We start from the raw sequence: 27,613 nt of genomic DNA, 5'->3' as shown, positions 1-27,613 counted from the left end.
GAGATGGATAATGCAGCCTTCAAGTTGCTCCTTCCATGTTAGGCTTCTTCTGCGTGGCAAACTCAGAAAGTCCAATTTAATCAGTACAAACCAGGGAAAGAGAAAAGGGGAGATCCATCTTGCACTTCGAAGGATGTTTTGTCAACTTTACTACTATTGAGAGAATAAGAATGTTTCAGGCAGAGAAATTAGGAGAGGATAGATCCAACAAGCCGATACCGCTGAGCCTTCAGTGCAGGAGGAGGAAACGAAGAAGAACGGAGGAACTGCCTCAGCTTTTGTCAGTCATGTCAAGCAGGGAAAAGGATGTGAAGATGGGTGTCCCTGACGCACCATAGGCTGTTGCTGTAGGAAAACATGCCACTCCCCAGACTCAGGATAACCCTAAATCTCAAACATGTCAGGACACAATGATATCCCCCACATACCAGGCTACTTCACCCTAATCCATTTTCAGCCTTTCCCTCCTCTTCCTTCCAATCACCCATGCTTACCTTCCTGTTTGCAACACATAGGACAAGTGCTTCAGCTCCTCAACCCTTAGGACCTGCTGCATAACACTAAATGCTCTGCAGAAAAACCCCGTGGCACCCTAGGATCATGAGCTGCTGTCCAGAGGGGTCCCAGAAGCAAGTTCCCACACAAAAGCAATTCATCACCTGAGGATGTGGAGCTAAACCACTTTCACAAAATGAAAAACTGTTGTTAAAAATTTGGTCTGGGCTTTGTGGGGTTTTTGTGGGACCAAACAAACTGCAAAGGCAGGAGGGCAGCAGTGAGAGTGCAGGTCAGCTCCCATGTTATTTCGTGTCATGGGTGCTCCCTGGGTCCCTGCTGCCGTGGGATCCCTTCTCGGAGTGCGAATGTACCTCTGCGTGTGTTTTGGGGACAAGTCTCCCAGAGGAGGCGGAGAGCCGGGACGGGGATGCTCTGAGCCGAGATACCACATCCTAGTCCGAGGATGCAGCCGAGGTGAGGGCGGCGAGGCGTCCTCCCAACCTCCGGCCGGGCTGGGCGGTGCCGGGGGCCGGCTGCAGGCGGAGGAGGAGGAGGAAAAGGCCAGGATATTCCTGAATGAACGGCTCGCTCCTCACCCCACACCTCCGCCCGGCTCCCGCCTCCCTCCCGCCACTCGCCGGTGTCTCTTCGAGGCGCAGCCAGTTTCTATAGCGACGGCGCTGAGCCGCGGCTCTTCCGAGTAGTAACAAAGCGGCCGCCCGCTGCCGCGCCGGGGCTGCGGGGGGAAGCGGCTGCCGCTGCCGAGGACGCCCGACAGGTACGGAGCGAGGGGTGCCCGCCCCCGGCCGGGCCGGGCCGGGCCGGGCGCTGCTGCCGCCGGGGGGCGGCTTCAGGAGGGACAGCGGCTCCCCGCGGGTCCAGCGGCGGCCGCGGGGAAAGGGGGCGACGTCCGTCCGTCCGTCCGTCCGTCCTTCCGCGCGCTCGCGCCTGTGTCAGCCGAGGGACAGCGGGGAGGACTGCGGGAGGGCTGCCGCAGGTGCGCCCCGGGTGCCCCTTCCCGCGGGCACCGGGACGGGGCGGCTGCCCTCGGGTACCCCCCGGCTGCCCCGGGTACCCCTCGGCTGCCGGGGAGGCGCCGGCACGGGCGGGCTCCGCGCCCCGGGTGGCAACCGGTGGGCTCGGCTCGCCCCTCTCCGCCGGGGACAGCGCTGCTCCTCGTCCTTACGGTTACCCCTTCATAGTAATACTGATAATTTCGCTGCTGTTGTTGTTGTTGTAAAAAATATGACACCCCCCCCGCCTCGAAATTTGCGGGTTACAGAGTTTCGTTTCTTCAGGTTTATAAAGTAATGATGAATAGGGTGATAGGCTTAAAATGCGCTACTGAGTTAAAAAAAAAAAAAAAAAAAAAAAAAAAAAAAACACAAAAAAACCCCAAAAAACCAGCAAAACAGCAAAGATGTAAAGGATTGGTGTTGTAGAGTAAACAAGACAATTACTGCTTGTTTTTAGGAGTAAGTGTACGGAAAGGTTTTAGGTAAAATGAGTGTAGCTTTCCGAGTCAGAAGGCTAAGATGGTAGAGGTGACAAACGTTTGCTTGTCTTGGGCGGCCAAGGTTAGGCACGAATAAGCGTCTTCACCTCCTGAGATACGAATGTCAGACTGGATGGGAAGGTCATTAGCAGGTCATTAGCCTGAGCAATGCTTGTGGTGACTGTAATCAATAGCATCCGAATGGTAGTGACTGTGTGAATAGACACGGGTTTCTGCAGAAGTTTAAAATTCAAAGGAACTTCCTGATGATGAAAGAAGGCTGACCCCGCATGATGAGGTCCTAGCGAGCAGTCGTTGTTCATTGCTGAGTGATTTAGGAAATAAACGAGATCGTGGGCCAAAGCAAAATTGTGCTGTGACATGTAAGCAGCCAGCAGCACGTTCAAGATGGGAATCTTCCTGGCTGTGAACAAGGGTAAAAAGGGAAATAGTACATGAGATGAGGACACGGTGACTGAGGACATAGTTATTGAGTAGGTGGACAAGAACTGACATTTTAAGTAATATGTAATCTAAATATCAGATTATTTGAGATTGAAAACACTATACATAATGTAATATCAAATGTAGTACCAAACCTCAAAGGCTAAGAATTGACTGGAAGGAGTTTGAGAAGTGTATAAATGAAATGCTGAGTGAAAAGTGGAGCTACCTGTACCATTAGGTAAACGATGTGAAAACAGTGGAAAGAGAAGATACAGTTCATCAGCAATCATGAATACAAGTAGAAAAGAAAATGGAGACAGACTTCTCTTGCAAGAGATGTATAAATAAAATGAAGTTTTAAATGTGTGTTGATCAAGTTTAAACTTTCCTCAATACAACATTTAAATCAGTATTATAATAATAATATGTGGACTGGAATTCTAGGGTTTTCTTTTAGAAACATTAGTCACAAAAAAAAAGAGAAAAGAGTGGAATTTCTTAGATATGTGGATTGCAGTGGTTTCCCCAGTGTTTATAATTGGTTGTCCTTCTCTTCTTTCAACAGTGTCACAACAGTTGTTTTGCTGAGTTATAACCTTCTGAATGACCTCTGTTTTTCATGCAGCACTGGAAAGCAAACTCTTGAGTTCATAAAATGTGTAAAAATGTAGACTTCAGATTAGTTTAGCATGATGGAAAATAGCATTTTAAGACCACACTGTGGACTACCTGAAATTGAATGCACTTGCAGGAAATAAAAGGTCAGCTGTATAATAAGGGCCTGGACACTTCTACCCCCATAACTGCATGGCAGAGAATGAGAAGCATCAAAACTCAATATCTTGCCTTAAAAGTGAAAGGGATAAGCAAAATATTTATGGTTTTGCTGCCTTGTGACATTTCAGTCCCAAAATTGTTCCTTGTGGAACAATTGCAAACTCCACTAGACAATGTTTATCAGTGGAAAAAATGTAGTAGTTGAGGCAGTACCAGGAAAGAATGCAGTAGTTCAGTACAGATAATACACCCCATAAAATAGCCTGACATGCATAAGGGCTTCTAGTGGTCAACAGTTCTAGCCATTAGATCACAGGCCCTCAGACTGTCATTTCACACCTTTCTGGTGCTCCTCAGTCTAGACTAGGTTTTTAGGAAGCCTGTTGTCAAATTTTCTTGAAAAGCATCATCTAAGGCTGTGCACTCTCTGCCTTGGTATAAGGCCACTGCAGGAGTCTGCTTGCCGCTATTCCTCTTGCTGTGTTCAGTCTTAATATTTTTATCTATATCCTAGTTTGATGACTTGCTGTTCAATATTTTTTCTGGAGAGATGTACATGTGCTTGCTGTAGCCAGCAGCTCTTTCAAGTGTACAGGGAGACTTAGCACCTGCTGCCTGGAGGCTGTGATTTCAGTCCTCCCAGCAAGGTTGCTAAGGAGTACTAGGGATCCTTGGAGAGCAAAGCTCAGGAAATTCTCCTGTGGCCTTTGCACACCTTGTGTGCTGAAGCAGTGCCTGTCCAATATAAACTACTGTTCTGACAGTAATATAGTATGACCAGATGTGTACCTTATGTATCACACTGTAACATAAGATAATTGTGACTTTCTAGTAAAAACAAAACATCTGCGAGTGTGAAAATGCTGTGATAAACTGCAAAGAGCTCAGGCCTCTTCAAAATGTACCTTAGGTTTAAAATTCATTTGCAAAGACAAATCAAGAAGTACAAGATGTGCAGCTTTTAACCTACTACAGCTCTAAGCTTTTTAAAACCAAATCCTGTGTGTTTCATTCAAAATGTTTTTTCCTGCAGATGATGCAGCACAGCATTTTAAGCACAATAAATGCCATAATTCAACACAACTTTCCTTTTCCTATTTTATTTTTTCCAATGAATGGATACTTCAGTAGAAGTTGAAATAACTCAGCAGCACTTTAAGTTTAGTCCAGATAGCATGAAAAGATGAGATGTTCCAGCATCTCTAAAGCATTGAGCAGAGACTTCAAATCCATTTAGGTTCTGTCTGATCTCTCTTGCCATTTCCAAGAAATTTAGCCAAAGCGTTACAAAGCTGTAGTTCTCTGAAAGACTCAGGTTCACAAATGTTTTGTATATATTGCATTTTGAAAATAACATCTATAAAGATTACCACCACTAGTGGTAGTTCAGAAATTGGAGAAAGGAATAGGGACAGACTGTCTTATCTCCTAGCTTTTCTACTGCAGCTTGGAATTGCCCAAGTTATTTGCAGAAAGGTGGCCTTGTAGAAAAGAAAGCAGTGTGACAATCTGGTTTTGAGAATAACTGTAAGGAAACCTGTTGGTGTATGGGGCTGTAGTGAGAAGAAGGGGGTGGGAGCTGATGTGTAGCCCATGATGCAGACTTGGCCCTGGAGTCAACGGGCATGGTGGGAGGGTTACCTGGGACTGGTATGAGGAGTCAGGTTGAGACATGACTCGGACTGGGACAGGAAAATCTGGTGTTAGGGTGTGTGCATCAATTCCTCCCAGCAGATGGCCCAGCTCAGGGCTGAAGGCTTCTTTTAGCCCCCCTTTGTAAGCCTTTAAGGCTGTGTTGGCCATATCCAGAAGGTGTTGGTCAGAAAACCCAAACCTTTCCATAATAGTTTCAGGGCAGGTGTTGTTCCAGGCGGGGGAACTGATCTTGGCAGGCAGCACATGGCAAAGAAAGAAAACTCCCATTTCAGATGGATAGCCAGTCTGTACTCAGGCAGGAGATGTTCTCCTGTGAACAGAAAGAAAATATTCCCCCCTTGGTGACTCACAAACAGTGACCTGATCAGACTCTGCTTGAAAAAGTATCTGACCTTGAAGCTTCTGCTGTGGAGTAGCTTTATGTGAAAGTATGGCTTGACCACTGAGGAGCTACAGTGCAGGTGTTTACCAAGAACTTGCAGATGCCATTTGCTTCCCAATACATAATAGGGAGACCTGGAGTATTTGCACAGAATACTTCCACAGAAATATTCTCTGTTAAAAACCAACATACTCAAAACTCAAGCTGATACTGGCTTTCCACTCTTTAAACAATTCCTACAAGTAATTCTCAAAAAAAGCTTTAAAAGGCTTACCAGTGTTTCTACCAATATTGAAAATATTTAGTTTATTCGGCTAGAATTTTATAAATATCTTAAGCAGAAATTTTGAGTAGTGTTTGAATCACCAGGTGGAGTGTTGTATAACATGTGTGTAATGAGGGCTTTTATCTTCCTGTATCTTTCAGTTCACTGAATTACACTTCTATGCTGTTAAAGTGACAGCTAAATGAAAGTTAAAAAAATAAACAGTACTGTTTGGTGCTAGGTTCAAATGGTACAATAAGTGGATTGCAGGGCCACAAATTATAAAATGAGAATAAACCAAAAAAATCATTAAATAACTGCCGACTATACTGCAAACTCAGTGAAGCTTCCTGTGGAAGAAAATGATGAGTAATTTTATGACTAAAACTGTATTGTAAAATATATATTCAGTGGAATGCTGATGTTTTGTAATGCTCTAGTACTTGGATTTGCTTTCAGTATATTACAGATATTTTACTGTGTCCACTGAATCAAAGAGCACTTTTGTAGCTCATGCTTATTCCTGTAATCAAGTTGCCTCTCATTCTCTGACAAACTAAACAGATTGAGCTCTTTTAAGCTTTCCCTTGAAGGAGATTTATTCAGCTCCTGAATATTTTTTTTGTGACTGTCTCACTGTTCCTGTGAGAAACTGTCCAAACTGCTCATAATCCTATAAAGATTGTGAACATTGTGACTGTGCAAAATACCTTAGTTTGACTCCCACCACTGCCAAAAAGGTAAAGGTATCTCAGCTGTGTTTCCCTCCCATATTGCTAAATTCATGTTGCAAAGATCTCACACTCAGATCATTTGTCTCTGTGACTTCTCTATGTCTCTGCTCATTACAGGGGGGTTGGACTAGATGACCTTTAAAAGTACATTCCAACCAAAACTGTTCCAATCTATGATTCTGTATTCACAGTGTGAATTAGGTATGCAGTTTACCTGAATAGGCAAAGCTTTTTCTACAGTAATCTCATACACTAATAATGCAGCTAGCAAGTACTTAAATGTTAAAGCGAAGAGCTTTTTTTTTGTGTATTCATGCCTCATTTTATTTGTATCACTTGAGCAAAGTTGTTTGGTGGAAGTGCTCTCTGTGCTTTTCAAGATTCTAATGTATTTCTCCTTTCTTCTCTGGCATCACCACAGCAGACCTAAAGTTGTCTTTTCCTTCTAATGGGCCTCTGAGATAAGTCCCTGATGTTTGTGCTATTAAATTCAAGGTCAACACCTTGAATAACACTTGTTAAGTCAATGGAAATGAAATATTATCTTACTTGTCAGATCTATCTAAAAAGACTAAAAAGGGAGAGCATCTTGGGACAGTATTTACACTCAGGTTGATAGGCATTGGTACCTGCTCATTTCAAGATCAGTTAACAATGAAAAAATTAATTTTTGGCCCTCTCTGTGTTCTAAAAATTAGGAACAAGTATCTATCCAGTAATATAAAAACTGCCCTCTTTATATTATAAGTTTGTCTTAGCCTGAAATATCAACCTTAATCTTAAAATGCCATGTCTTCCATAGGGCAAAGAAGGAACAGAAAGCATACCAACAATGAATCATCTGTTTTTGTTATCAGTCATTCAGACCCTTTGGTGATGGATGGGTGAATAGATTGAGCCTAGAGCTCTAAGCCAGCTTGGCAGCTGGCAGGTAAGTCCCTGGAAGCTCACCAAAATGCTTTCTGAAGCACCACACTTCTGGTTTAATTGTTGTATTTAGCAAAATCATAATCTAGAATATAAATTATCCTCTTAAGACAATAGGATCACACTTAACCATACATCTACTTTCACTGGAACTTAAGCATACAGGGATTGTACATGTGCTCTGGTAGGGATCTGAAGAAGGATGCTTTTTTTTTTTGGATGGGGAAATAGAGAAACAGCTCTTACAAGACTTGGAAAGAGCAAGTCAGAACTGAAAACAAATGGTGTGCGGGTGATGTGAAGGTGAAGTAATAATACTGCATATTGATAAATCCCACAAAAATCCCAAGTGAACCGAGTTTCCAGTAAATTTTGTGTTATTTGTGTCTTAAGGATTAATGAAACTTTCTTACATGACTGCTTTGCTCAACTATGCCACCTGACAGGCAAGTTAAAAGCATTTTGTTAGCCTAGAATGGAGAAGGCTATCAAAATAGACATATCACTGGGTGCAGTGATATCTGCCTTCCTTCTCCTAGTGTACCTCCCAAGACAGCTTGTTCCAAAGTAGTGTGCTGTGCTAATGGCAGCATTTAAGATTCTTTTTATGAATTTATTGTAAGATGGCCAACACATCTGCTTCATGTTGAAGTGTGGTTTTTAGACTCTAAGGACAGTTCTCTGTGTGTTCATCAGTGTAAATGTAAGGCTTCACTAATGCATATTGACACAGATTTATTAAAATATGAATTCTCATTGACTTTGGGACTGAGAGGAGGGAGGAATGGCAAAAAAAAACCGCATAGAAAGAAACTTTCTGGGGTGGCTCATTTAGAGTGCAGTTTTGGTATTCAGGTATGGCTATGAATAGATTGAACAGCCTTCTGAACTTTATGCCCTTTTAAAAATTAAGTGGCCTATCTATTTTCTGTTTCAGTAAAGTAAAATTATTCATGAAGAGAAATGTCAGTTGTACCAGTCTTATAATTAATTTTCAGTTTTAATAACATTAACAGGATGCTTCACTCACTGTTTGTCATTTTACAAATAGCTGATATAGTGCATGTGTGTGTATTTGAAATTCTGTAGGTATCTTGAGAGGGTAACAGCTTTTCTCTAGTTCTAGAACATGCACACACACGTGCATGCACACACATTTATACATGGTACCTTCTCAAGACAGCTAAAGTATTTTAAATTATGCATATATATGAACATGTATATTTATATTTGCCAGACAGACCAAGGGTATAAATTGACATCATAGATACAGGTGTGGAAATTTTCTGCATCCAGTGATGCAGATTACTTTACAAACACGTTCATCCCTGTAACCTTTTGTTTGCCTTTTGCTCAAAGAAGAGAAACAATTTCACACAGTATGATCAGTAAAGTGCAACTGTGGACATAATTCTGTGCAGGTGTCCAAACCAGAATTATCTATCCATTCACTGTAAAATAGGAACTTGTAATAAACAATCCTGCTGCATACTTGATGCCTCCTCCTTTTTACTGTTTTACTCTGCATTTCTTTCACTAGCAGTGTTTTATCCTTATGCTTAGCTTTTTCCCTCTTTTATTCCGCTTACAGTCTTGTCTGTCTGTGTGCAAAAAAGCCAGCCTCATTGAAACAGATTTTTTTTTTAAGAGTTAAAGATCTTGTTTTTTAAAAGAGTTAAGATCTCTTTTTAAAGAGGTTTTTTTGTTTCAAAGAGTTACCCTGTGTGTTTTATTTTGCTGCTCACGCATTAGCTATGTCAACTGAAGCACAGATAAAGAGTAAAAAGAGGCATGAAATAAAGCTATGATAAATAGTAAATACTGGGAAATAAAAAATATGCAATGATCAGCACGTGGCTGTCTGTATTGAAAACTGAAGCTCATATCACTCCATTGCTGCTGGTCCAGAGCTCCTTTGATCATGTTTGAAGAGTTGCTTTTGTCTGGGAATGTTTGGAGGGTTGATACGGGTCGATTTCAATGAACACTTGCTTTTATGTTTGTATATTCATAAAATTTAAAATTCAAATGCATATGTGTGTGTTATAGCAATGCATATAGCTGATGGATTAGGCTCATTATTTGCTGTTAAAATATTAGCAATAACTTTTGCGAACAAGACACAGTAACACAGATTTTACTGTGCAAAATATAGTGCCTAAACAGACGACAGTGCAACAAGTAGGGTATGTCAGAAAATTCCAAAGAAGGAGATAATAGTATTTGGAATCAGTTTTGAGTCTCAATGGATTGGAGTGGTTTGATGTGTTTTGCAGGGGTTTTTGTTTGTTTTGGCTTGTGCTTTTTTATGGTGGGGAAGATGGATGATAGGGGTCTTCCAGGAAGAAATATTAATTACAAGTGGAATTTCTGCACTGGCATGTGTATGAGAAGAAATTTCTTCTCTGGCAGTATGCCTGTTAAAACACCTAATTTTGCACTACCAGACACACTGCAATGTTTGTATCAAATTTTCTAGAGAATACACTGAAGGCGTGCAGAGCTCTTAGACAATGGGCAAAGCCTGAAAAAAAAATCAAACTGAACCCATATATTGCAAGACATTATTGTTCTGAGAGAAGAAACAAATCTTGGGAAGGCAATTTCATCAGCATTCATAGCACTAAGCAGTGGCCCAGTTCCTGTGCTGCCAGCTCCAGAACTGACGTCATCTGTCCACCATGACATACTGGACCAGTCAGACTGGCACACAAATACTGAGCAGCTGCCTCACACACATCCAGTTGCATATCTCTAGCAAAAGAAAGACTCTAGTCAGAGATATGAATGGTTATTCATCCATTTGCAAAAAGAAATGCAGTGTGCTAGGCAGCAAACAGCAAGCATCATACTTTCACTGATGAGCAAAGTGATAATGGGGAAACCACAGGGAATTATGTTGAAAGGAAGTGGGTAAATATTGGGGGTCTGTTCAGCTCAACCCACTAGTTCCAGGGAGGACACTTAACAAAGCTCACATCTTGCATACAGCTCCAGATGTCCAGGAAACTTGGTTAATTTTTTTTTTCTCTGATTTTTCTGTCTGCTGCAAGTCTGAGAGAAAGGGAACTGAGTCCTAGATCTCTGCTCTGCCTCTCCAGAGTGCCAGCTGCACTGGAAAGACTGAAGTTAAGTTGTTGTGTTCCTGCAGCTGGCTTTTAGGCACTGGGATATCACAAGGAAGATATGCACAGGTCACACCAATGTTTGGGTTTCTTTCAGTTACACTGGAACCAAAAAGGGCCATTGTTAAGGAATAGACAGTATAGAAACTTATTTGATCCCCTGCCTAGACTGTGCAAATTAGCTAAATGGTGAAAATCTCACATTGTGCTATCATTATTGTTCATCATTGTGACAGGCCGGAAAGAGCAAACATAATAATTAATACTCAGCATTGTGATAATGCCATTGTGCCCCAGCTTTAAATTGTTTAAACAAAGCTTCTCTTTTATTTCAGTAACTCCCTGATAATTCTGTTAAATCTTTCTTTTCTTCAGTCTTGAATCAACTTTTCAATAGAGACATCTTGTATTTAAGTGGGCTTAAAGGCAGGGAATGTCTGTGTTTGTATGTGTGTGTCACTCCCTTTCAAGTAGAGGACAGCTATGACTGAATTACTTTCTTCAAATATCAGATAAAATTATCCAGCTAAACATTATTGTACACATACATATTGTATATGTACAATATATTGTATATTTGTAGATTAAAGCATTAAGCTATTAACATAATGTTTAAAGAAATATATTGAGCTATTTTTCATGGAATCATAGAATGTTTTGGTTTGGAGGGGAATTCAGAGATCATCTAGTTTCAACCCTCATGCCGAGGTCAGGGACATTGTCCACTAGACCAGGTTGTTCAAAGCCCTATCCAACCTGGCCTCAGATTTCCACTTTCTTTTTTTTTTCCACTTCTTTTTTTTTGTTTTTTGCATTTTCAGAAATGCAGTGTTTTATTCCAGTTGAACAACAATCAGTAGCAACAATATTCTATCTGATATGGTTTCTTTTAATGAAGAGATACTAGTGCTCATTTTCAATGTGAAAATTACAATTTCAGCTTTTATCTATGCATTTTCTTGAATAGATAGTAATAGATTAATGAGTGTAGAAGCATAGTGAGTAAAACAACACACTCTCTCTTTTTTAACACTTGCTGGAAAATGCACTGTGTGTTAGACCTGCTTTTGAAAATCAGAACAATCAAAGACGATATATATTATAAAGAAAAATACTTGGAAATGTGAATGTTCCTGTTAAAATGTATACATATAAATTTTATCTTTATTTGATAGTGCAGTTCATGGGTGGTTGAAATAAAACTACATTCCTCACTGAGAGTCACTGCCTGGGGGCTTTGTGAACCCTCCAGCATGGGGAGGGTTCATAATGCTCAAATGGACAAGGCCCTTCAGACCTGTCTCTGCTTTTGTTGAGAAGTGTAGTGGGCACCTTGGTGAGAATGGGATTGAAGGGGTGTAGAAGCCCCAAAGTGACCATGAGAGAAGGACAGTGAGAATGGCACCCAGATGAGGTCATGGAGATAACAGCGCACATCCAAGTGACCTTCCAAGGACACCCACTTCAGGAGACAGTGAGTAAAGCCCGATGACTCACAGAAGTGGGTGGGAAGAATAGATTGTTTGCTGTTTGTTGTCTGAAGACAACAGAAATGCACATCCAGCAGCAGCATGTGTTTGCCAACATAAAAATGAGGATGAGGCATGTCCTCTTCACCACGTCACTCCATTATCAATGGTATCATTGGTACCATTGTATCTCCATTATCAATGCTGAACAGACTGTTGGTTACCTGTGTCTGGGTGCTTTGTGAGTGCGTGGTTTGGTGTGTGATCAGCACCCTCCCATTCCTTAAGATTTCACACTGAGCTCTTCTAAGTTCTTGGTACACAGTACTGCAATATTTTCTTCTGGACTTTTCAGGATGTGAGGTTCAAACCAGATGATTTCCAGAGGTTCCTTCCAATGTAAATTGTTCTGTAGTTCTGCCACTTGAAAGCAGTAGTATGTTCCATGAACTTCACTGCACAGGTCATAAGATTAGTATAATATAGGTTTATGGTAATTTCTTAAATCTTACCCTTTTATCTTCATTGGTTTGAACTACCCACGCTTTGTTTTTTAAAAATGGTTTTACGTAACCTAGGTACAAAAAAAAAAAGGCATTTCTGAGGATAAAATTAGTTTTAAATAATCTTGCACTAGAAAAAATTTCATTCAGTGTATCTGTCTGATCAGAAGGCTGTAAACCTCTGAACTTCAGGGACTTGGGATTGAAGTGCCATCTCAGTTGTTGGCTGAGACAGGATCAATCACAAACAATGAGGATTATGTATCCACTTAAAAAAAAATACAGTGCCCAGACTGAACTGTGCAATTTGCAGACCTCATCTTGTCACATTCTTTATGGTGCTAAGCTGATTGTATGAGGCTGGAGCCACAAGTAATCTCTCTCATTCAGCTCTGCTGCAATGTTGTTGGACATACAGAATGAAGGCTTGTTACTCAAAATCAGGCACATCTGTCAGCTCTAGCACAGGCCAGGAGTTGTGCTTTTGGTTTGCTACTTGTCTGACAAAATACAGTTTCTTTAAAAACACTGAAGGATCTTCTGTGAACCCCACCAGCCTTTACCCTTAGTAGAATTCTCTGTAAATGAATTCTCTGTAAATGAAATTTCTCATGGTTGTGGTCTGACAATTCAAGGATGTACAACTAAATCAAACAGCTTTCTCCTGAACTTTGCTATTTCACTGTAGCTATTTTAGTGGTGAAAATACCACTAAAGCTACAGTTTGATCCCAAATACCTTTCTGTTCTATCAGTCTATTACTATTTATCCCCATTCATTCTCATCAGTGTGGTGCGCAGCAAAAGGTATATTTTATTACTCCATTTCTTTTCATATTCAGATTACTACCAAATTTTTGTATCATCTGTTCTTGTATAACACACATTTTCCTCATCTCCCACCACTCTCTGTGCCTTAAAACTTTTAAAATTTGATTCCTGTCACTTGTAACATACACCTTGTAACCTACACTTGCCTAGCTGACTAGACACTTCCATTGCTTCCCTTCCCCCCTAACCCCCTTGTGCCTTTTCTTGGCCATTTTCCTAAAGTGTATAATTCTGTTTTTTTTAAATCCCCCCCCCCAAATTCACCTTGTGTATCAAACTTGGTTTTATTCCACTCAGTCCTTCTCCCCCTGTACACGCTTCCAGATGTGTTTCCTTAGCATGCTAATTTAGAAAGCTTTTTCCTAAATTTTCTTCGCTTGCACTTAGCGCTCTCTCTCCACTCCCTACAGCAAAGTCTCTCCAAGTCATCATACTGCTAATCTCTTTTCTCTGATTCACAACTCTCCTCTGTAAGGATCCCAAGACGTTCAGGTAATAATCTTAAAAATTATATTCTGTGATCCGTTGCACTCAGGCAACAAAAGTAACACAGTGGAATTGAGCCCAGTGGCTTTGCACAAGTATAAGAGAGAAAAGATAGTGAGCATTTACTTTGAAGGTCATTTTTTGCTCCATTTAGGTCTTGTGCTTAATGATACGGTTATTAAAGTGTTGCTGTAAGATGCCTTATAGGTTTTAAAGGCTAATATGCAGTGCTTTAGTTAATTTCTCTTGAGTAGCTGAGTTAAAATCTTACTGTGTGAAATGGTTAAGGATTGCTATGGATGGTGAGTGGGATCTCCAGTTCTTTCATAACCACTGATGTAATAAGCCAGTGGTTCCACCTGGTGTGTTGACAGAATATGAGACACATCTGAGGCTGCAGTGTCTCCTTTGGATGTGATGCTGAGTCTGTGTGAGTGTATCAAATACTTCATTCACATAATGTTCAATCAGTAAGTCCTTCAGACTTGATATCCTGCCAATGGGACTGCCACAATTCATGTATTCATAAACAGTGTCCTTGAGATCTTGTCTGCTCCTTTCTGCATAACCCAGTGTATTAAAAGAACTTTATCTTTTTGGGGAAGGGAACGGTATCCTGTGGTTTTTATGAATGACTAGATGCCATCATAGTTGTTTACTGATGATGTTCCCTGGTTGGAGTTATATATTATGAAGCACAAGTTGTTTCCAAGATTTAATAATGTGACAATTAAATTTATTTTCTTTTTTGGTAGCAGAGCCAAGGAAAAATTGATGGTTGTTTGTGTCAGTTTTCTAGTCAATTCAGTATGACTTTTGCCTTAGCAGGGATTACAGATTTAGGAACTGAATAAATGAGGCAGTAACAAATATTAGAAACATCAAAAAGGTATCCTGTGAAATAGCAATTAAGAAAAGCATATAGTAGTTTAATTCTTCCAGCTTTCTCCTTGTTACCGAATAAATAAGCATTTTGCCTGAGAAAGGCCCTGCATGTGCATCCTAAGAAAATGTTTGCATCCAAGATTTAATTCCTGCTGTCATTTTACAAGGTAAACTCAGTGACAAGTTTTGACAAACAAATCCCTCAAGTAAAGTTTTTCTTAGCACATCTTTAGACCTACAGGCTACCATAAGGAAAGCAAGAGGAAAACTACTTTTTATCTCAAACAAGGGATTTTTAAGAGAAGCCAATGTGATTTGTTGACATATTTGTAAGCATTGCAACTTGTTTGGTTGAATCACTCTTGATTTACACAAGAGATTTTTTGTCTAATGAATTATCCGTATGCTGTGTTGCCATTTTTCTTGCCAAAAGACTTGTGACCACACTGACAAAAAAGGAGAGAATGCTTTTATTGCTGTAGGATACCATAAATGCATGTGTGAAAATGCATTTTGATTTTACAGAATCAAAATCCATTTTGATTTTACAGAATTTTACAGCTTTTGATTTTACAGAATTCACTGGGATCCTTGAAAGCTAGAGATTTGAGCATAGACAGTATGATATACTATCATCTTTTGCTGTGGACAAGGAATGCTTCATTAATAAAACAAAATGGGCACTAGGGCTGTCTAGTGAATCTACTTAACATAAAATTCACTATTGAAGCAGCTGCTTCTCCCCTAATCCACCTCTGTCTTATGATATATCCACATATCAGTGTTCTGTGAAGCTCACTCAGAAGCCAGAGTGTCTGGGAGAAACTCAGAAAAATAATTTTCATTATTTTCTCCCTGTTTTTCAGGGAGAAAGTTCCTCAAACCTCCTACTGCAAGTCTTGTCACTTCATATACACAAGGTGTTTATGTGCAGGAAAAAACTTTGGAAGGTATCTGTGTGGAGGAGCACTGACAGACATTGTGTGAATAGCAACATTTGCATAAACTTTTTAGTAAGTAGAGATGAAAGTCTCCATTTTCCATGGTTACTGATCCTCAGATATCCAGTTCAAACAGACATATCTGAGAATGAAAGGTACAACTTCTGCTGTCCTTTAGGGTATCTCCTATCACATTTCAAAATGCAGTTTTCTGTAGCTCACTCTATGGTGATGGCTTACAGATAGGCAAGATATATTGGCACAGGTTGTAGACAAAGCTCAGCATATTAGCACAGGATGATAGTTGTGGGAAATGGTACATGAGGCTGGCTGATTCTCCTACAAGCCAGATTAATTTAACTCATCCAGAAGTGCGTGTTATTATGGCTAGCTTGGTTCCACTATGAATCCCTCTCAGTTACATCAACTCTGCGCTGCAGCTTAAAGTGTAGATGTACTCACTGTTGCAAAATGTATCCACCACAATTACTGAGAAATGCTCCTCGGGGTGCACTTTCTTTGGGTGCACTTTCTGAAAGAGTCCTCCAGAAGCAGAGAAGGACAAATATGAGCTCAGAAGCTCTCAAGTAATATTGCAATCATTTGACTCTGGAGCAGAATTGGATTTTAATCAATTTCACGGAGAATTCTTTCTGTCAAGAAACCAAGCCCAAGGAAAAAAGTCTATTTTAACTTGCTGCAAATTATGTGGTTGGTGTTTGCAGAGATGTGAAAAAGTCAGATTCACAGTGGATGCTGCTTTTTGCACGGATTACTAGCACAATAGTTGTTAACTTTCATAAACTTTGGTTTAGTAGGCTAACAAACAGCAGTGTGCTATCCTGGTGCTTCAAACATAAATAAAGGATAATGCTTCTTAGCTTTTGACTAGATAATACATATATATAGGATTTTTTTCCTAGATCTTCAGTCTTTGAAGATTATATGCATTCAGCATGCCGGAAATGAAAAACAGTGAAATATGTGTTATCCCCTAATGTCTAGTTAATTGGTTCACTTCCTAGCATATCTTTCTAGTATCACTTTTTGGAAAAGAAACTTACACAGTAGAACACTCAGAAGCCTTATATTCACTTGCTTAAGTGAAAGCAGAGCAGAGGAGATTCATTATTTAAAATAGTTTAAAGAAAGCTGTCATTTAAAACATCTGGTGTTTTAAAATGTTCCTGGTTATGTTTCTATCAAAAAAATATTTTCTTACTTAGTGGAAGGCAAGAAATGTTTTTCATTTCCTACTTTACTCCATAAGCCTTAGCCAAGCTGCTCATTTGTGATATAGAAAACCTGATATCCTTGGGAATACTTGCTGAAGAGCTGCTGTGATGATGTTGGGATTTTTATTATACTAAGTGACATTCATAACCTGTTAGTGTTCTTTTTGCTAGTCTTGAAGTACATGTTGCAAAACACTTAAAACTAAAATCCCCATTGATTATTACCAGTTAAAAAAATACCAATACCTGGTCTCAGTTATTAATTTACACAAAATTAAATTTATGGGTTAATAAGAAAGTGTAAGGGCTCTCTGTGGACTGTGTTGCTTTTTAAACCTTTAGAATCCAATTTTAGGTACCTTCTCTCTGTTTTGTGTGTTGGTTGGGGTTTGGTTTTTTAAATTATTTTAATATACAATCTGAATATGCCTTGATTACTTCCAAAATTTCTGAAACGATGCTTTCCTCTCATGCACTTTGTATTTTGAATATGCTCGACTGGCAGACTTCAAACGTTCATTTCGTTTAACCTTTCAACCACTGTAGTTGCAAATGACATCAAAATGCTGTAGCTCTGCTCAAAAGAAAAGACACTTTCATACCCTTCATTGAGTTTGTGAGACTTAACCAGTGTAACTCTTTTGAATGATGGAAAATTAGTAAAGTCCAGGCTGCCCTTGTCCCAGAATAGAATTATGCAGCTCTTTCTGAAGCACATTTCCTAAGTGCAGATTTTCTGATTTTTTGCAGGTTCTTATTGATCCGATTTAGACCTGATTGGATTATCTGCTGCTGTGGCAGTATATTTCTATCACAAACACATGGGAGGGAGATACACTGCATTCTTAACTGTATTCTGATACATCCTATGAATAAATTGCAGCTTCTTTCTGCTCCTCTTATACAGCCCAAAGGGCACTGTATGTAGAGTCTCAGCCCATAAGGACTCTGTCCTTTGCTTGAAATATTCCATCTAGTAGCACTTCAACTCTGTCACTGGCAGTTCAGAATGAGTAAAAAAAATAGCACATTTCCCTGCTAAATAACACATTAAAGCTGAACAATTCATATCAGTCCCCCAGAAGTTTAATTACTTTATAAGCATTAATCTGAGCTAAGCAAGTCTCATCAGCAGAACACTCCAGCGATTCTGACATTGGTGATGAAGCAATTTATGGAGCTCTGACACTCCCAGATCATCCCCAGTAGCTACAAAGATACTACCAGACTAGTACTTAAAGCTGCTCTTGTTTCACATGATTCCTGTATTCCTTAAAGTAATAGAATAAAAGCTCTGCCTGTCATTTGACACAAATTAATTTCCCTCCTCCCATCCGCTTTCTCAGTGCCTGCAATTTTATTTCGCATACCTGTGTCTAGAATGGTGGGTGTGCATGCAGTAACTGTTTTTTGCATATTGTGTACAAATCAGGCCAAACGGAATTTTTCTACAAGCCTGTTGTAAAAGGGCAGTACATGTTGCTGTCAAAGTTAATGTCTCCCTGCTGACACTTGTCTGTTAGGATTGTTCATTTCCCAGGAACGCTGTTGAAGACATACAACTTTACTGCATGTCAACCAGATCTACTAATAATTGTGCTTTTTATAGCATCTGAGGGGTTTGTGTTTGCTCTTTTTTAAATACATCAATAAGATTTTTTAAAAAAATTCTTAGTTACATTGAAATTCTAGTGATGATAATGATGTTATAAGAATAATAATAGTAGATATAAGAATGTTGATTGAGGAGAGGTTATATGCCAACTTTGCTGTATTGCTAAAATAAGAATAATCTTTATCCCAGAAATAAGTATTTTTAGGTGCATGCTTTAGGGGAACTAAATGAAATATTAAAATTACACTTTACTTGATCCAGGTTAGAATGTTGCTTCCTCAGACCCCTCACTTTTCAAGCTATTGGGGCTATTTGCAGCATCAGCTGGATCAGACTTTAGTTGCCAGTGTTTCAAATAGGACGCAATGGTAGAAGACTAGGTCTAAAAATGTTGTTTGTAAGTGGAAATCTGTATTGGATTTGGATGATTTTGATGTAGAGTTTTCAATATTCTTGTGACTGAAGGAACTGCAGTTGTCTTTTACCATTTCCTTTCTGAACAGATCAAATGCAAATTCTGAGCAGTAGTTAAAGCAGAAAACCTTGTTACCAAATTTATGTAAAGAATACATAAAATCCAGTATCAGTGCTGCCCTGTATAATGTCCACCCTTTTTATTTCCTGTTTGCACTATCAACATAAAATAGACAATATAGTAAAATCTTTGTATATAGTCATATCAAAAATACCTGAAACAGAATATACAAAGTTAAACATCCTTGTATTAGGTGGATTTTTCTTAAGGACAATAGAAAAAACAAGAAGTACAACTTCTTTTCTAGCCTATTCTGCAGTTGTTTTCAGTTCCATTAGGACAAAGCTAATGCCACACTTACTTTCTATTAAATCTTATTTTGAAGGTTAATTGGAACTTACTGTAATGCATTAAAATTGTTCCCCTGTGTGGAGAGGAATTTTTCACTGAATGATGTAATCAAGATAAATTTTCTGTCATTTTGCCTCACCTGGTCTCTCCCAAATTATATAACAGAATATATGACCAAAGAGAGAGAATTCTGTTATATTTTGGGGATGTTACATTTTGAGTATGTTACTTAATATCTTCTATTAGAAGTAATGTTTATTTGAAAAGCAGAAGTTATTTTCTTGCATTTCTGGACCGATTTTAATTACTTACATTCAAGCACACAGTAGCAAGCAGAGCAAAGATGTAAAATTCTGTGGTGCTCTCATCATGTGTTCTGAAACCTAATACAAAATCATATTGGCTTTTAATAGTGTCTAATATAAAGATAAATGCTAGACATATCTGTAGGCCAAATGATTAAATATTTATGCCTAAATTAAGCAATACTTGGAAGCTTTTTATTTATTTATAATTTTGTATCTTTTCAAGTCATATTATAGAACCAATGTCCTACAGTCTGTTCAGCTCTCAGAAGAGCTCCTAAAGGGCGCAAGCACTAAAGCAGAGATGCAGAACTCTATTTTATTTGATAAAGCTACCAAAACCCACCCCTACTACGAAAGAAGAGAATGTCTAACCTTTCCCTGAAATAGTAGTAAGGTCATGAGTTCTGCTGTGAAGTTTATATTAACTGGAGTAGATTGCTTACTGATTTGAGAGTCCTAAAGGAAAAGCCAGTGGCAGTGAGAAAACTGCAAGAGAAAATGCCTAAACAGCCCATTAAGCAGGTTGTGAAAGAATTCAAAACAATTTAAAAGGAATAATTCTATTTAATTTGCATATTTCCAAAATTAAATGTTACCATTTTAGATACAAATTTTAAGCCATCTCTTTTTACTTATTGATTTAATCTAATTAAGTCAGTTTAAATCAAGACAGCTAATAGAAGCTCAGATGCTTTGTCCTTTATTAGTTTTATTCCTAAACAGCTACAAAGGAACCCACAACCATATGTCACATTGAGTAGTCACTCGGCATATTACTGCATAAATAGCTCATGAATTCTATATGAGGGAAAATTTCTTCTTAAGAAATATTGGAGGAGGTTTTGGTTTTGCCTACAAACCTAAATAATAAAACATTTTTTTCTACACCACAGTTGCAGGATCCATTTAAATACTGTAGTAGCCTGTAGCTAGAAAGTAAGTAATTGAGAATAGTAGGGTTTCAATAAGGGATTTGCTGTATATTCATACCATTTTCCACTACTACCTGACACATAATGTGAGTTATTGGAATAACAAAAAAGTATTGCAAATTATGTTGTTAATAGGAAATGGAGTCGATGATATTGAATACATACAGGCAAAGGAGGTAAAAAGTACCCTAAGAGCCTGTGTCAAACACTGAATTAAGTGAACCCTGTTACATTAAAATCTCCCTGATTACTTAACAGGATGGGGGGGAAGAATAATAATTTTTAAGAAAGACTGTTTATTTTTTTCTTTTAGTATGAGATGGCACATTAATATTACATGACTTCCCATACTAAATAATTAGAGACCCATGAATTCCAATTCAAATATGAAAAATTATAATTTCAAGTGTTTTGCATTTTTGTGACATTGTAGAGGATTGAGAGAGATCAAGCAAAGACTCTAAACATTGTAACAATAACTTCTGTTAAGAATGTTTCTCTTTTATATTAGCCTCAGCAGTTAATAATACACAACTTTTTTGCTGTATATGTTGTGGGGTTTTTCTTTCAAGCATAGTTATTGGAGGAATAACCTCATTACCTATGCTGTTGGAAACTAAGCTTTTGTGAAAAGAATGGAAGCATTTTTCATAGCAGTTTACGGAGCTGACCATAAGCCAAGCATGGATCAGTACATCACATTCTGTAACTCCTGTGCAAATTCTCTCATTGATTGGAGTTGACAGGGAAATGCCCATTGTTAAAACCCATCCAGTGTTAGCAGAATTGTGGCATGAAACAGGTTGAACATGTGATAGCTGCTGGCACTTTGAACGTTGTCTATTCAAATGTAAGATTAGTAAAGCAGTTTGGGGTGGGGTTTTTTGCATTGTGCTTAGCACAAGCTGGAAAAATCTAGTGCGATGGTCATTTCCTGCTGAGTCAGAATGCAGCAAAGCTCCTCCATGCAACATGAATGCAGTGGCCCACAGGAGATGGTTACTTTCTGGTCTGTGCTGGAGAAGAGACTGCACTGTCTTTGGAAAAGTAGAAACTATCAAAGAGCTTCTGTGACATTTGTGGATGAGGAAAGTATTTCAATATGTTTTTACAACTCTTCTTTCAGAGCACAGTTTATCTCTTCAGATGCTCTGCCTTTAGATTGGTTTTTTTTTTTTTAGTGAATTGCTAACATTTGTGGATATGTGGTTGCTAGAAGAGATAGCACTTCAGAGTGTTTAGCACATAATATTGAAAGAGGCTTAAAATCAACAACAGATCTGTAAAGATAACTGGATTATGTTACAGAAATAATTTTAGTAAATGAGATTTACCCAATATATTTCTCTAAACAGAAATCTCAACATATGGCTGTTTCTATCCAAACTAGAGAAGTTGGACTCCTTCCTCTCTTTCAGAGAAAATAGACTGAAAAGTCTCCCAGCTGTATTCCTGCTCTACTAATTTTGTTTCCCTCCTTTCTACCAGTTTTTGCCCATGTGGAGAAGAAAAGGCATTTCTTGTATTCCCCGCAAGTGAACCTTTCCAAGGAGTTCTTTTTCATGGAAAGTAAGTTTCTCTATATTTATTTATCTATATTTTTTTCCTTCTCTTCTTTCCTAAATATGCTCAGCTTGTATTTAAAAGCAACTTTTAAAACCATTGAAAATATCACATGTTGAGTAGGTCCTAGATGATGGATGATGTCTTATGGAAGTTGCTGAGCTAATATATTCATTTTAGGTTATGTGTGAAATACTGGCAAATTCCCTTCACAGAAAAAAAAAAAAAAAGTGTGAGAGATGAATGATAAAGCATTGGTTTGACGAACTGGGCAAAGATGATCTTCCATTAGGGAAGAGAGGCACAAGTATCCCATCTACTTTGCCCTGTCAGCATGACTGAGCTCCAATATTGAGAGCTTCATCTACAAGTAATCGCTTCTGGCCTCTCATAAGAACACTTTGTCTACACAGTGTTTGATAGATGAGTGCAAAGAAGGACCATATCATGTTGCACAGCCCATTCACCTTTCTTTCCATGTCTGGGAAGAAAGTCTGGCCATGTGTGGGGTCATACATAAGAGCTTGCTGTTATTGATTCAGTCTGGTCCTGTGGGTCACGTCCTCTCGCCCACAAGGGGAGTTATTCCCCCTGATTCTGGGTCTGCCCTCCAGCAGTCACATGGAGCACTGTATAGCCTGCTTGTGTCTTCTACCATGCAGAAGATGCCTCTCTGTCTTCAGCTTTTCTCCCTTTTTAGTAAAAGTTTCAAGCAGAGGAGTTCATAACGTACAGGATGGGTGGCACAGGGATGGAAAGAGAGGCAGTCAGAGCTCAAGCAGCAACAGGAATGATGGATTCACTCCTGCAGTGCTTAGTCAGGACTCTTACAAAAGGCAAGTGCTTGTCACAGGATAACAGATGTGCTTGTTCTTGAATAAACTGCAGAGGATAATGTCATCATTGGGCATGTCTAGTAGTTTATAGTGGTGTCTAGTAGTTTATATTTTGTTCAGAAAGCTGCTGTGTGCTAAATAATACTCACAGGAATAAAATGTTCTGCAATTGCATTGTGTTGACCCCATCAGATAGATTCTGTGGAAGGCTAGCAGAAGGACCGTAGGTTTTGTAAAAATTAATTCATATGTTAAATGAAAGAATTATTATCTAGGAGAGCTGTTTATCTACGTAAACAATTGCCAGTCTGATTCTTTATTCACTAAGAGATAAAGCTTTTCAAACACATCACATAGAGTGAGTTCAGGAGAGCAAAACACTGAATCATAGAATAATTTGTTTTAGAAAGAATCTCCAGGAAAATCCAGTTCCTTTTGCTCAAAGCAGGGCTCAGTTCCAAGGCAGAGTGGCTTGACCAGAGTTGTATCCAGTCAAGGATATCTGTAAGGTTGCAGATTTCATTTACATCTGTCTTGACACGTGTTCAGTGTTTGAGTAACTTGTGTACTATTTTTTTCTCTAATCTGTAATAGAAATTTCCCTAGTTATAACTTGTGTCTTGGTATCAAACAAGCAGATGAGACAAGTCTAGGTTCAGGTGAAAAGCTGGACATAAGAAGCAGTTTAAAATCATTACAAATACCAGAATTAATAAAAATACACACAGTGCTTTAAAATTAGACATGGGGCTTCACGTTGATCTCCAGTGACTACAAATTTCCTACTTGATGTGAAAGAGGTTAGATTTATCATGACTGCCTCCTGGATTTCAAGGTCAGAAGGAACATGCAGGTTGCAGGTCAATATTCAAAATAGCCCAAATATTAATGGAGCACATAATAGGGACATGCCTTCTTTTGGTATCATAAAAAAAAAAGTGTCTCAAAGAGGAGGATAAAACATGATCATACAGACACTATCTCTTTTCCCATGCATCATATTGCTTTTAACACTCAACAAGTAGAAGTATGTGAATTGTGACATTTTTGGTGAGGGAGCAGGATTCAGAGGGGCAGTAGTTAACCCCTTCCTTTCTTTAATTCCTTATCCTGCCTGCTTCCAGTAAATACTCACCTGGGAGGCATGCAAAAGACCAGATAGAAAATCTTTGATATAGAGCAGAATTTGCTTGAAGGAGTAGCTGGCCATATTTCTCAAGAAATGCTTCATTTTCTCAAGAAATAGGAATTATTTGAAGCCAAATTTCTTTAAAAGCCTCAGTTTCCATATAATTTTAATAAGTCTCTGATTAGAGAACTTTTTAGTGTATGTGATGTATATAATAGTAGGGCAGCATTAATTAAACCCAAAAAGGTGGCAGCTCCCAGGAGAGAAAAACAAAGATCAGGAAAGTGGATATTGAGAAGGAAAAATTTCCATAAGAAATCAGGAAAGCAAAACCGAGAGAGGAAGCATTAAAACCCCCATAGAGCTGAAAGGGTAAAAAATGCATGAAAAGCATTAATAGGAACTAATGATTAAATTTTAATTTTCAAAGGAAAATAATGAATAGTAATAAGCAATATTCATACTAAAACACATAAGGAGAAATCCAACATCTAAAGTTAGCTGAAGGAAAAACAATCAATAATGTTTTATTACAGACAGACATTTTTTAGAGACTCCGTGAAGTGAGAAAGACGATGAAAATCGCTCTTTCTTGTACAGTACATTATATTAAAAAAAGAATTTGAAAAAATTGTAGAAGAGTTCATGACACAAACTACAATAGGAGGATCACTGTGCTCTGGAAATTGAGCTAATGATCCCAGTTTAGCAACTGGGACATTGCTAGTCCCAGAGACTTGTTATTCCTTGTATTAATGTCAAAAATTAGCACTTAAAGGTGGTAAAATCAGGAAAACACATTCAGCTTGAAACCTGTTTCAAGGAGAGGTGATCCATGTCCAAATAGAATTGGTTGGAAAGGGGATTGGGTTTGTGAAAAGCCAATAGGAAATATTAATTAGAAGGATAAACACTAAAATATCAAGGTCTTTTGAGTTAGAAGTTTTGCAAGAAAGGTCATAATTTACCATGAGAAGGAGACACATATATTAGAAGATTTTTGGTTAATCAGGAATCTAGTTTTATGTTGTAGGACAACGTTTGCCAGCAGATCATTAACAGTACCTTGTTAGCAACCCTGATGCCCCACAGGTACAGAATGTAAATGATACCCAAGATGTGAAAGTCCAAAACCATCTCATTTTTGTTTGGCTTCTTAATTTTACAGCAGTTCTTTGCCTTCCTGTAGGCTGGCATTTCACTTTTTTTGGTCCATTTTGTGGTTTGTTCATCCTTTGGAAAGTTAGCATTTCATGACATTTATATCTACCTAAAAGTCATCTAGAAGATGATATTTGGAATGAAATAAAAGGAGTAGTAGAAATTAATAAGTTAGCACACAGTGTAACAGAAAATAAATGATAAATTGTAAGTTCTGTAAAAGATGTCCTTTTCGTGTCATAGAAGATGTCTAGCTTGTACACTTTGAAAATTGTGGATGGTCTAATGTTTGTTTTGCCTGATGCAACATGCCACAAATATATCCACAGTACAAATAATAAAAACAACAGTAAGGCAGAGATGAAAACCTTCAGAGAACTAAAGACAAAAATTGGCTGACACAGGAAAGGAGTTATTGAAGCAATTGAATGGGAAAGGGGCCATATCTGTAACGATTTTTAGAGAAATATGTATTTTTTTTCACTATGTTGTCATGTTTTTTTCGTTACTGCATTGTCTGGTGTTTACATCTTTGTTTTAAAATCTTGGAGGTGAGTTTTACAAATTATGTGACTTATATCCACCTCTCTCATATCTCTATCTTCTGCTGGATATACAGAAATGGAAAATACTTAAAGCACAGTAAGAACAAGAGGCTCATGAAAGAGACTTCACTGATGGTTGGCAGGTAAAATGTATTGACAGAAGGAGCACGTTGCTTAAAAGAGTTGCTTCCTGCCTCAAAAAAAAAAAATCTGAATTCTAGGAGTGAGTAATAACTTCCCAATGGAAAGGGAAAGAAATCACATATTTACTAAAACAAATAGTCAATAAATAAGTTTCTTTAAATAGGCCACTTTTTCATATTCAGTGTGCCTGATACTTACTGATAATGCAAGAGGCAGCTGGACACAAGTGCTGATTTTGCCCATCATTTGACTGTGGCCAATTCCTTGCTAGTCTAGCAATGAAGGGATGTTTGAAAACCTGTCACAGACATCTTTCATGAAAAATCCTTTCCTTAGGATTTTTTCTCCTGAGAAGCTGAGAGGCCTCAGGAACAAAATGTAAACATTGATTATCTGTTGCTGTGAAATGCAACAGGAGGATCTTTGATTGGTTCATGTTGATTGTTTTTAATTAATCGCCAGTCACAGCCCAGCTGGCTCAAACAGAGAGTCCGAGACAGCTGCCTTTGTTATCATTCCTCCCTATTCTATTCTTAGCTGGCCTTCTGAGGAAATCCTTTCTTCTATTCTTTTAGTATAGTTTTAATGTAATATATATCGTAAAATAATAAATCAAGCCTTCTGAAACATGGAGTCAGATCCTCGTCTCTTCCCTCATCCAAAAATCCCTGTGAACATTGTCACAAAAACCTGCAAAATGCAGTTCTGCCCCCGTTTCTTTGAGCAAGCATGTGCCAGAATCTGGATGAAGTTTTTGTCTTCTGGCAGATAAGACTGGTTTTGTAAATGCTGGTGATTATTAATCCCCAGAGCACATACTCCAGGTTAATGCCTTGTTTGTAATACATGCACTGTTTCCTGAAGTCATGTTAGAAAATATGACGTTTGTTTAAGTGAGGCAGATGTGTCTGGTGGCAAAACTGCTGCACAGAATGTCAGTGCAGCAGTGCAAGCATGCCACAGACCTCTCCTTAGCTGAGGTGTCAAACAGCTGTCACAGCCATGACACTCTTGAAAACCAGAGCATCTGGTGAATGCCCTTGGAAGACACATTAGCCTTCATCCCAGCAGCCACATATTGAAGGAGACACTTGTTGCAAGCTAAAGAACACTTATTTTTGTAATTGTATGTCCAGTAGCTGGGTGGAGAAAATAAATGGGCTGCTCCACAAACAGAAAAATTAACAAAGCCTAATCTAGATTTGACCTAGGTCCCCACATAACTCTTTGCAATAACCCTGGACCTCTTTCATACCCGTTCCACTACCCCAAACTTTTTATTTCCCCAGAGTATCACCAGCTTCCCCCTGGTTGCCCTCCTCTCTGGCTGAGCTACAAGCAGCATGCTGCCCATTCAGAGCAGAGGTTGGGGTGTGCTGACCACCCATTGCCCAGGATAAATGGTGCTTACTGTAAATATCTCTCCTCTACCCAATTGCCAGTGCTCATTTCTTTTTAGCAACTTAATTATCCTCAGTACTGTGGCCCTTCTGCTGATTTGTTTGAAATTGGACAGCAGGTTCACAAGTTACCAGGAAAGACCAAAAGCTCCAGGTGTCAAGTCTCATTTCCTTGGGAAACCAGAGTTTAAATAAATGGTCACAGATCAGTGATTAGATTGCAGCTTCTGCTGAGAACTTCATGGGCTAAACCACTCAGAGCTTCAACTCTGAAATAAAGCTGTTCAGTATGATGCTAAGTTTCATCATCATGACTGTTATATAGGCCTCATATGCCACAGAAAAAAGCTACCTTAGAGGTAGTTTTAGCAAAGGAAGCTGAGCTTGTAAAAAGTAGAACTTGTGCATTTCATTTGCTAAAGATTTCCCTCTCCGTTTTCCTCTCTCCCCTTCCCTTTTCTGTTTTTGCCTTTGCTTTCAACAAAAATTCCCCTTTGGC

At 38.8% G+C, this 27,613-nt stretch overlaps 1 protein-coding gene across 1 annotated transcript in view; it reads left to right on the top strand.

Moving 5' to 3' along the window:
• Positions 1–631: 631 nt before the first annotated feature.
• The window catches only part of RNF182 (ring finger protein 182), a 36,752-nt gene continuing 9,770 nt past the window's right edge, over positions 632–27,613 (top strand). Inside the window, exons 1-2 of the mRNA XM_071451353.1 lie at positions 632–1,276; positions 21,825–21,905. The gene's annotated coding sequence lies outside the window, so the exon portion shown is untranslated. The remainder of the gene's footprint in view (positions 1,277–21,824; positions 21,906–27,613) is intronic.

The sequence above is a fragment of the Agelaius tricolor genome, unplaced genomic scaffold (assembly GCF_023055355.1).
Source record: "Agelaius tricolor isolate 1412-34295 unplaced genomic scaffold, bAgeTri1.0.p SCAF_2, whole genome shotgun sequence".
NCBI lineage: Eukaryota > Metazoa > Chordata > Aves > Passeriformes > Icteridae > Agelaius > Agelaius tricolor.
Note: the sequence above shows the minus strand (reverse complement) of the source record. Positions and strands in the feature narration are given on the sequence as shown.